General features: G+C 24.0%; 2 protein-coding genes across 3 annotated transcripts in view; one reads left to right on the forward strand and one right to left on the reverse strand.

Annotated features, from left to right (window-relative positions):
- Window positions 1-4,653, reverse strand: part of LOC117172825 (gem-associated protein 5) — a 104,319-nt gene extending 99,666 nt beyond the window's left edge. The window contains exon 1 of the mRNA XM_033361069.1: window positions 4,564-4,653. The gene's annotated coding sequence lies outside the window, so the exon portion shown is untranslated. The remainder of the gene's footprint in view (window positions 1-4,563) is intronic.
- A 52-nt stretch (window positions 4,654-4,705) lies between these two features.
- The window catches only part of LOC117173426 (lipase 3-like), a 21,825-nt gene continuing 15,245 nt past the window's right edge, over window positions 4,706-11,285 (forward strand). Inside the window, exon 1 of one of the 2 annotated variants that reach the window (XM_033361984.1) lies at window positions 4,706-4,807. The gene's annotated coding sequence lies outside the window, so the exon portion shown is untranslated. Of the gene's footprint in view, window positions 4,808-8,219; window positions 8,344-11,285 lie in introns of those variants that run through there. The other variant, XM_033361985.1, reaches the window with a different exon arrangement.

Raw genomic sequence — 11,285 nt, forward strand, 5'->3', positions numbered from 1 at the left:
GAAAAAAGATGCGCCATGAAATTTCCTATGAAGTGATATCTTAAAAAGTTGAATTTTCGAAAACTGATTTTCAAGCCATCAGGGGCCAACTCGAGCGGCCAGGCAAATTTTATGCGTGGTTATAGAATCCGGAGTCTCAATTGTAAAGCGCCTATCCGCCAAAATGATTTTTTCGACTGCTGCGACTGCGTCATCTGTAATGGCGGTTTTTGACATGCCTGCACGCTGCTCATCATGAACTTCTCCGCGTCCCTCGCGAAAATATGTATGCCACCGACGCACCATTTGCACACTCATGCATTTGTCACCATAAATATGCACTAATTCAGTGTGAATTTCGTTGCCATTAAGCCCTTTTGCAGTTAAAAAGCGAATAACTGCACGCAACTCACAAGTGGACACGTTTTTCACAGGTAGCTCCATGGTTTCTGAGCCGGTACTGATGAAAGAAAATTTTCCAGCAGCTAAGACCGGTTCCGCTCTTATCGGTATATCCTAAACTAAAAATATGTTCGGTCCCAGCTCACTAGGTGGCGCTGGGGCAAAACGGCAGACTAGGGAAACTTACTTTTTGAACACCCCTCGTACAAGACACTGATGCCCGCAATCTAAAAGTTTATTTAAAGGAGGCTTTTTCATTATAACCGATTTCTAAAAACAAAAGTTTCAAAATTGACTCGCTCTTATCCTACCAAACATTTGTTATATATAGTCATGGACATAGGAAACACGGAACTAGGCATGCCATCCTAACTTTGGCGAGCGGGGTTTAACAGTAGTTAAACTACCCCCGGACACCTTTCTCTTACTTAAGACTTGAAGACGTAGTTGGTAAGACATGATTAATTAGTTTTAATGAGGAATTATGTCCTTGGTGATGTAACTTCAAATTCAGTTTACGTTACCATGATCCGAAAACCACTAATTAATTTTTTTACGGAAGGTAAACTATCCGCAGACACCTAGACAATATTACAGTCTTGACGAAACGGTTAATAGGACCTGATTAATTAGTTTGAATAAGTGCGTACTACAGTTACACTACAGTTTCAGCCTATTTGACCGGGACCATTTTTTCCATAGACGTGTGCGGGGTCCTTTTTAGTTTAAAAAATTTAATTTTCAATAAAAAAACAACCAATTTTTAACCAAATAAATTAAATTTCAGGCAAAAAAAAATAATTTTCAACCAAATAGATAGATTTTCTAGTACCTTTTTTAGTTAAACATTTAATTTGGCGAAGGAGGCAGTGTTACTTAATTCATTTTTGGTTGTGAAAATAATTTTCTTTAATTTTTTATAAATAGTTATTGTACAAAAATTAGACTAATCAATAGTGAAAGTTCAAGAAAATGTAAAAAATGAAACCGTTTTTGTGAACAAATAACCAGAAATATATTAAAAACAATCTTCCTAAAAAACGAGTAGTTTCTATAACCAAAACTCGGATTAAAAATAAAAACGACAATCTTTTTTAGGTGAAAATTCATCTATTTTGTTGAAAATAATTATTTTTTGGTAGAATAACCTTTTTAGTTAGAAATAAGTTCAAAATTACATTAAAACTTAAAAAGCTTGGTTCAAATGAATAAATTTTGCTAAAGATTATTCTTTTTTGGTAGATAATTAATATTTCTGGCTGAAATTTATTTTTTCTGTGGTTGAAAATTAGTCTTTTTTATTTAAAATTAATTTGATTAACAAAAAATTTAACCACTCCACTTTTGCTGCATTTTTTTATAGTTATTTAATATTTTTGAATTAAAATTCATCTTTTTAGTTAAAAACTTAATTATGTAATTCCTTGAAATTTTTTTTTTGGTTAAAAACTTATTTCGCTACCTTAAAATTAAATTATTTCATTTTTTGTTAAAAATATATCTTTTGTTTGGTAGAAAATGAACCTTTTTGGTTCAAAATTCAACTATAAGGTTGAAAATGCATGTATTTTGCGAAAAATTACATTTTTTTGATAGATAATAAATCTTTTTGGCTCAAATGTCATTTCTTTCGTAGAAAATTAGTTTTAAAAAATGTAACCATTCAACTTTTCGTCAAAATTCTTTTTTATATTGAAATTTAATATTTTTGGATGAAATTCACCTATTTAGTTAAAAATTCAAATACTTGGTTGAAAATTCATGTATTTTGTTAAAAATTATTATTTGATAGGAAATTCATCTTCTAAGCTGAACTTTAATTTTTTTTTCGTTGAAAATTAGTTGTTTTTTTTTTAATTGAAAATTAATGTTTTAAATAAAAATTTAACCATTCCACTTTTTGTTAAAAATTAAACTGTTTCGTTGAAAATATATTTCATTTGTTAAAAATTTATTTCTCTAAATTAAAATTAAATTATTCCATTTCTTGTTGAAAATTATTGTATATTGTTGATTTTTTTTTTAGGTATAAATGTAACATATTTGCTGAAATATATAATCTCTTTCGTTGAAAATTAGTTTTATTTTTGTATTAAAAATTAATTTTTTAATTGATAATTTAAACATTCCACTTTTTGTTGAAATTTTGTATCGAGACTTTTTGTCGATTTTTTAAAATATAAATTTAATATTCTTGGATAAAAATTCATCTATTAAGTTTTAAACTATTTTGTTGATAATTTATTTTAACTGTTTAAAAAGTTGTTTCTTTAACTTGTAGCTTACTTACAATAAGTTTTTCAAAAATAAAAAAATAAATTATTTTAACTAATAATTTAAACATTCCACTTTTTTTAGAAATTTTGTTTCTAAATATTGAATATTTTTTTTATGAAAATTGAAGTATTTTGTTAAGAATTATTCTTTTTTTGGTAGGTAATTAATCTTTTTGCCTGAAATGTCATTTCTTTCGGAAAAAATTATTTGTTTTTTTATTGAAAACTAATTTTTTACATAAAAATGTAACTATTTTTCGTCAAAATTGTTTTTTGATAGGCATTTAATATGTTTGGATTAAAATTCATCGATTTAGTTAAAACTTTAGATATTTCGTTAAAAAATTATTTTATTTATTAAAACTTTATTTCTCTAACTTAAAATTGATTCCATTTCTTGTTAAAAATTAATGTATTTAGTTAAAAATTATTCTTTTTTTGTTGTCGAAATTTAATTTTGTTATCTGAAAATTTAACTTTCCTACTTTATGTAGAAAGTTTTATTTTTGAGTTGAAAATTCAACTATTTGGTTGAAAATTCATGTATTACATTGAAAATTCACTTTTTTGCTTTTAAAAATTAATTTTTCACACTGAAAATATGACTATTCAATTTTTGATTCAAATTGTATCTTTTTTGGTTAAAATTTTATGTATTTTGTTGAAAATTCGTCTTATTTTGTAGAAAGTTCATCTTCTTGGTTGAAAATTAACCTTTTTGGTTAAAAATAGAACTACTCCATTTTTTGTTAAAAAATCATATTTTAACATCATCTTCTTTGGTAGAAAATTGATCTTTTTGTTCGAAACTGTATTTTTTTTAAATTATATTATTTTGTTTAAAATTCCTTTCTTTTTTAATTAAAAATTAAATGTTTTCACTCAAAATTGAACTTTTCTGAGTTAAGTAGAAATTGATACTTTTTTGGTTGAAAATTCAGCTATTTCGTTTTGTTTTTCCGAAATGCCAATTTTCATAATGTTCATTTTTTGAATTAATTTTGGAGATCATTTTTATTTTTCCGAATTATCATTTTAGATAATTTACCGATTTCGGAATTTCTATAGAAATTATAAAATTAATATTAATTATTATTAATTAATAAGAATTATTTCAAATATATTTGAAATAATTTTTATTTTTTCATCTGAAAATTTCATTTTTGGTTAGGAAAATGAGCAATTTTTATATAATTAAACTCTGAATAAAAATCTCAAAATACTGGTATAAACCAAAATAAAAATCAGTCTCAACTATCACCAAAGAAAAATTGTTATCATGAAAATGAAAAAAACGCAAATTTCAAAAAAAAAATTCGCAAAATAATTTCCTATTATTTGAGGTTATGAATTTTGAATTTTACTTCTTAAATTTTTTATAAATAATTATCGTTCAACAATTATACCGCTAAATGCTTTCTTCAAGTTAAAAAAATGTAAAATAAATTCAATTTTTTTAAACCGAAAATATATAAAAAATTTCCATATGAAACTTCGAATTCAACAAATCTCAAAATACTCGCACAAACTAAAAATTGAGTCTCAATGGTAAACAAATTTGAAACTCAAACCTTCTCATTGACCATGAAAATATGAAATTCGAAAATTGCACAAAAATATTCACAAAATGATCATAAAGTCACTAAACCTGAATATTTTAGGTTATGAAACCAGGATCGATTTTCCCTTATCCTTTTGACTCAAGAAATGCAATTTCCTGTCATATTAAGGTTTATCGTTAATAAAAATTCTAAATTTGATTAAAATCGTAAAAAATAAAATAAAATAAAACCGGCAAGCCGGTTTATAGGCTAGGAAACATAATCCAAGACTTTTCCGATTATTTCAACAACGAATGTTACAAAAAATTGAAGATCCAGAAAATAGATTAATTTTATTAACTTACTTTGTTACTGGGACTTCTGGTAAATTAAAAATCACTGTTTAAACACTATTTTTACATGAAACGTTATTAAACGCAATAAACAAAAGAGTCGCGCAAGCGCACTGGGGAAAGTGTCAAAAGCACATGCGCAACAGCTGGTCCGTCAGTTGCGCCTTATTTTCCACGTATTTCCATTTCTTTTGAATTATCGACAATTGTATAAAAAAGTGAATTGGGATAATTTAAGGAAGTGTTTATTAATAAGGTAAAAATCACAATAATTAATATAAGAGCTAAAAATAGGATTATTGAAAATCTATGACAAAATGGCAATTGACATTTCTGTTTTTATTATCCTTGCCGAATTATAAAATTAAAATCTATAACAAAGTCAATCAAAAAGATAATTTTTTTTCATACGGTTAAGCTGGACACTTGAAAATATTTTAAAATTTGTAAAGATAGAAGTATTTTAAAATCTAAAATGTGAGGTTATGTTTTGAAATTGTTTATTAGTAAAATTAATTTAAAAAATGGTTGTTTTTTTAATACATTTTAAACACTTTTAGTGAAAACCAGCATACAAAATTTTATAAGGAATCATCCAAAAATTCTGAAAGACATACGAAAAAAACATGAATTTTCAACGAATTATTTCAGTTTAGAACTAAAAAATATAAGTTTTAACTCAAAATTGGAAGAATTACATTTTCTGTTAAAATAATTAATTTTCAATCAAGAAAATGGAAATTTACAACAACAAAATTTAATTTTCAACCAAAGTGATGATTTTTCGACAAAAAATAATTGTTTAAAAAAAAGTGTGATAGTTCATATTTTCACCAAAAAATATTTTTATTTTAATCCTTAACCAAAATAGACTAATTTTAAAACCAAAAACAGGAAAATTTAAAAAAATATTTGAATTTGCAATAAAAAAAAGAATGCATTTTTAAGCAAGAAAATTTATTTTCCACGAAAATTAGCTAAAAAATAAAAATATATATATTCAAAATCATAATTATAAATTTGAAGAAAGAAAATTAATTTTACCATGACAAAAAATTTCAACTAAATACATATTTTGTTAAACAAATAGTTGAATTTCAATGCAAGGAGATTATTTTTCTACAAGAAAAGACGAATTTTCTACGAATACGTTTTTAACCAGATAGTTTGAAAAATGTCTGTGAAATTAGTCAAAATTTCATTTAATTAATCTGAAGTTTATAATTTTTTCATTTCTTAAAATTTAAATTTAATAGCTCAATTTTTGAAATAAAAAATATTAATTTTCAAAAAAGACGAATTTCTAATAAAAAAAATGAGTTTTTGGATAAAAAATATAATATTTTTAATAAAAATGGAATTCTTACATTTTCAGTTAAAATAATAAATTTTCAATCTAAAAGAAATTATTTTTCAATAGAAATAGTACAATTTCAGTCAAGGAAATGGATTTTCAATTAAAATGATGACTCTTCAAGAAAATAGTTAAATTAACAATCAAGGAGATGAATTTTTAATTAAAAAAAAAACAATAAATTTTTAACAAAGTAGTTTATCTAAGAAGTTGAATTTTTAACCAAAGCAATATGAATTTTCTATCGTCTGTCCCTTATTCCTCTCTTTTCCTCTTTTTTTATTGATCTAATAAGAAAATCTAACTATGTTTGGTTACATTTTTTTCAAATTCTACTATTATTGCTATTATATTTTTGGTTCAGATCTCATCTTTTTTTGTTACAAAACTTATTATTTTATTGAAAATTTAATTTTTTTTATCTCCCAATTTTGTTAAAAAGTCATCCTTTTACCTTGGAAGTTCATCTTGTTGGATTGAAAATTCAATTATTCCGGTAGAAAATTCGTTTTTCATTGATAATAAGTTCTCTTAAATAAAAATTTAACTACTTTATTTTTTGGCCACAGTTGACCTTTTTTAGTGTAAAAATTCAAATACTACGTTAAAAAATTTTAGAAAAAAATTTAAACCAAAAATTAATCAAATAAATTGTGGACTAATATCACATCCGTTGTTGAAACTATTTGGTTTATTTATTATTTATCTAATTTGCTAAAAACTCATCAGAAAATTAATTTTTTCTCTTGAAAATTCATCTTTTGGGTCTAAAACATTACTATTTCATTGAAAATTCAACTACAGAAATTTCTTCTTGAATTATTATTGTTGATATTATAAACAAATTTAATTAACAAATGCAATAATCAGGTATTTTGCGTCAGAAAAAATCGTTCCTTTCGATATCAGTGTTTTAAATTAGGAACTTAATGATAATTTTAACAAAATTCATCATTTTTAAATTAATTTTATGATTTTTTTAAACAAATGTATTATTGAGGCATCTTTCGACAGAAAAGTTTTTTATACGATGTCAGATTTTTTAATTGGGATCTTCATAATACATTCAGGAACATTCATAATTAGCTGATAATTTTTTTCAAAAAAATGTTATAAAAAGTATTATTAGTGCATCTGGCGATGGAAAAATTGTTTTTTTTTCGTATTCAATCATTTAAACAAATATTTAAACAAATTTAATAAAAATATGCATTATTTGGATATTTTTCGACGAACATTTTTTTTCAACAATTTGTTCCATCGAAAGATGCCCCAATAATGCATTTGTTTTTTAAAAATATCAAATTTATCAACTAATTATGAATTTTGATGAAATGATCACGAAGTTCTCAATTAAAAAAAAGACTGAGATAGAAAAAAATCATTTTTCCGTCAACATTTGCCCACATAATGAATGTTTTTGTTAAATCTTTTTATTTTTTAAATAATAAAATTGATCAAAAAATTTTAAATGGGCTGAATTTATTATGAAGTTCTCAACCTAAAAATCTGACATCGAAAAAAAAAGTTTCGTCGAAGAATGCCCCAATAATGCATTTTTAAATCAAATTTGTTTAAAAAATCATAAAATTGGTAAAAGATTGTGAATATAGCTAAAATTATCGGAAAGATCCTAATTAGAAAAATTGATATCGAAAAAAAATGTCTGTCGAAAAATGCCTGATTGATGCATTTTTTAATTAAATTTTTTACACAATAATAATCTCCAGAAGAAATTTCTTCATCATTACATTGTTTTTATGCCGATTTCTTGCAATGTAACTTAAAATTATGCAAGATCGTAGAAAAAATTATTTCAAGAAATAATTTGTTTATAAATAATCTTTTTTTTATTATATAATATTGGAATATATTGAACTAATGTTGTCCATTTTTGTCCTCATATTTGTTTATTTATTAAAGAATTGAAACACTAATTTAAAAATGAGTCTCGACAAATCTCTTAGAAATCTTTTAAACTTTTCTTTAAATTTTGTTTTGTTTAAATTGGTCAATATTTATGGGCTGTACGTTATTTTATAAAAAAAAAAAATTCCCACTAAACCGGTTTTTCAAACAAGATTTTGCCCATTTTGGACCCTTAGGTAAAAATTTATTCAATGCGACCTAGACGGGTTTATAGCTATGACCTCGCTTTAAAATTCTAAAGTTTTGTATTACAGGAACTGGTAATTCGGAAAAACGTGTTAGTTTCTTCGCGCACTCAGATCAGAACGTTCGTTCTCGAACCAAATAATAAAAATTTCTCGTATTTCTTAAATTTAAAAACTGTTTTTGATGACAATTATTAAAATAAAAAAGTTGTCTAAATTTTGAAAAAAATTTCAAAGTTATATTATGTGATTACTTAGTGTCGTCCGAACCAAGCCTTGAGTTACGCAGTTGTAACCAGAATAAAAGAAGTACCAGAAGAAAAGGTGATGGAGCGAAAATTACTGAGGATGGGTTTAAAAAAATTCATTTGTTGGTTCCTAAATATTAATAAAAATTGGTATCCACTCAAAGATTTTTTATTTTTCAACTTAAGTTTTGAACCCTATCCGAGTGGAAAAGTTTTTTTTTGAAAACTGTGTGTGTTCTTAAAAATAAATTTAAGTTTCAACCCATATCCGTGGTTAAAACTCATGATATCATTAACTGCTAAATTTACAAACATAGCCTTTAAAAAAAATTATAATTAATTTAAGCTATTTAAAATGTTAAATGTACAAATATCTTTTGAACCAACAGTGAATATTTCATCTAACTCTAAAAATCCGAGTGTTCAACTAAATAAATTAAATAAATAAAAAAAAACAATTTTCTGACATAAATGGAATATTTTCAGTAAAAGAATAATTTTTAACACAAAAAAAGAATTTTTAACAAAATATGTAGTTACATTTTTAACTTAAGAATTTAATTTTTAACTAAATTGATTACTCATTAATTTTCAAGCAAGGAAATGTAAATTTTCAATAAAATAGTTCAATTTTCAACCAAAGTTATGAATCTGTAATTAAAAAATGATTTTTGAAGAAAAGGGTAATAATTGATATTTCCACCAAAAAGTATTCTAATTTTAAATAAAAACGAGTTGAATTAAACTAAAAAATAAGAATTTCCAATAAATTATTTAAAAAATTAAGCACAATAGGATAATTTTTAAACCAAAAAGGGGGAAATTAAATTTTCAGTTACAATAATTAATTTTCAACCAAGGAAATAGAAATTTTTAACCAAATATTCCAATTTTCAGCTGAAGTGATGAATCTTCAATAAAAAAAATTAATAAAGTGTAATAGTTGATATTTGCACCAAAAAATATTCTAATTTTCAATCAAAAAGATTTGAATTAAACTAAACAATACGAATTTGTAACAAATGATTTGAATCTTTAACCACAATAGACTAATTTTTAAACCAAAAAGAAGAAATTACAACACAAAAGTTGAAATTTCAACCGAAAAGAAAAGTTTTCTACCAAATATGTGAATTTTCCACTAAAAACGATAATTTTTTTAGCCCAAATGAAAGTTTTTTAGTAAAAGATTAATTTTTGTCGAATAAGACACTAATTTTCAACTGAAGAAATTAATTTTTCACTAAATTGATAAATCCTAAACAAAAAATGAGTTTTTAACAAAGTAGTTGAGTTTTTAACTCAAAATGGTACATTTTAAACCAAAAATGGAAAAATTAGATTTGCAGTTACAATAATTAATTTTGAATCAAGGAAATGGAAATTTTTAACAAAATAGTTTAATTTTCAACCAAAGTTATGATTCTTTAAACAAAAAATTAAGAAAAAACAGTGTAATAGTTGATATTTCCACCAAAAAATATTCTAATTTTCAATCAAAAAGAGTTAAATTAAAATTAAAAAAAACGATTTTTCAACAAATTATTTGAATCTTTTTCCACAATAGGCTAATGTTTTAACCAAAAAGAGGAAATTTCAACACAAAAGTCGAAATTTCAATCGAAAAGACAAGTTTTCTACCAAGTAAGTGAATTTTCAACTAAAAAAGATTAATTTTTGAGCCAAAATGAAAGCTTTCCGTTAAAAGATTCAATTTTGTCACAAAAAAGACTATAATTTTTAATTGAAGAAATTAATTTTTAACTAAATTGATTAATCCTAAACCAAAAAAATAAATTTTAAACAAAACAGTTGAGTTTTCTACTAAAAATGGTAAATTTTAAACCAAACATGGAAAAATGAGATTTGCAGTTATAATAATTATTTTTCAACCAAGGAAATGGAATTGTTTTCACAAAATAGTTCAATTTTCAACCAAAGTTATGAATTTTCAATAAAAAAATTTAGATAAAAGGGTAATAATAGATATTTTCACCAAAAACTATTATGATTTTCCATCAAAAAGAGTTGAATTAAACCAAAAAATACGATTTTTCAACAAATTATTTAAATCATTAACCACAATAGGATAATTTTTGAACCCAAAAGGGGAAATTCAAGCAAAAGAGTTTTCATTTCAACGAAAAGACGATTTTTCTACCAAATAAGTGAATTTTCAGCCAAAAAAGACCAATTTCCAGCCTAAACCGAATAGCTACATTTAAAATTTAAAAAAAAATAATTTTTAACAAAAACAACAAAGTTTTAATGATATAGTTACAGTTTTAATCCAAGAAAGAAATTGCTAATTAAAATTTCAAAAAAAGGATTTTCAACAAATTAGTAAAGATTTCAATTTAAAATGATCAATTTTGAAAAAATATTCGAATTTTCAATAAAACACAGATGAATTAAACTAAAAAAATGAGTTTTTAACAATTATTTGAATCCAGTACCAAATTTGGCTGAATTTCAAACAAAAAAGAGGAAATTTAAATAAGATAGTTCATTTTTCAACCAAGAACATTTTTTCAGCCATTAAAAAAAATCTCATGCAAATTGCCCAGTTTACAACCAAAAAGATGAGTTCTCTACAAGATTTGTAAATTCTAAAATAAAAAAGATGGATTTTCTAGCACTGGTGGTAACATTTGTAGTAAATAATTAATTTTTAACAAAAAAAAACGAATTGTCAACAAAATAGTTCAATTTTCAATGAAAGCGATGAGTGTTTGGTAAAAAAAAATGAATTCTCAACGAAAATTGAATTATTTGAAATTTTGACCAACAAATATTCCAGTTTTCTATCTAAAACAGTTCAATTAAATTAAAAATACGAATTTACAGCCAAATATTTGATTCCTTAAACAAAATAGGCTAATGTTTAAACCAAATAGATTCTATTTTTAAACTGACATTTTTAAGGGCATGTGACACAGCTAAATACCTATATTACCGACCTCACTTTTTCAGTTCACTGAATGTTTTTTTAAACCTAAGAACTTTTTTTATAAATAA

This window comes from Belonocnema kinseyi, chromosome 5, assembly GCF_010883055.1.
Source record: "Belonocnema kinseyi isolate 2016_QV_RU_SX_M_011 chromosome 5, B_treatae_v1, whole genome shotgun sequence".
In the NCBI taxonomy this organism is placed as follows: Eukaryota; Metazoa; Arthropoda; class Insecta; order Hymenoptera; family Cynipidae; genus Belonocnema; species Belonocnema kinseyi.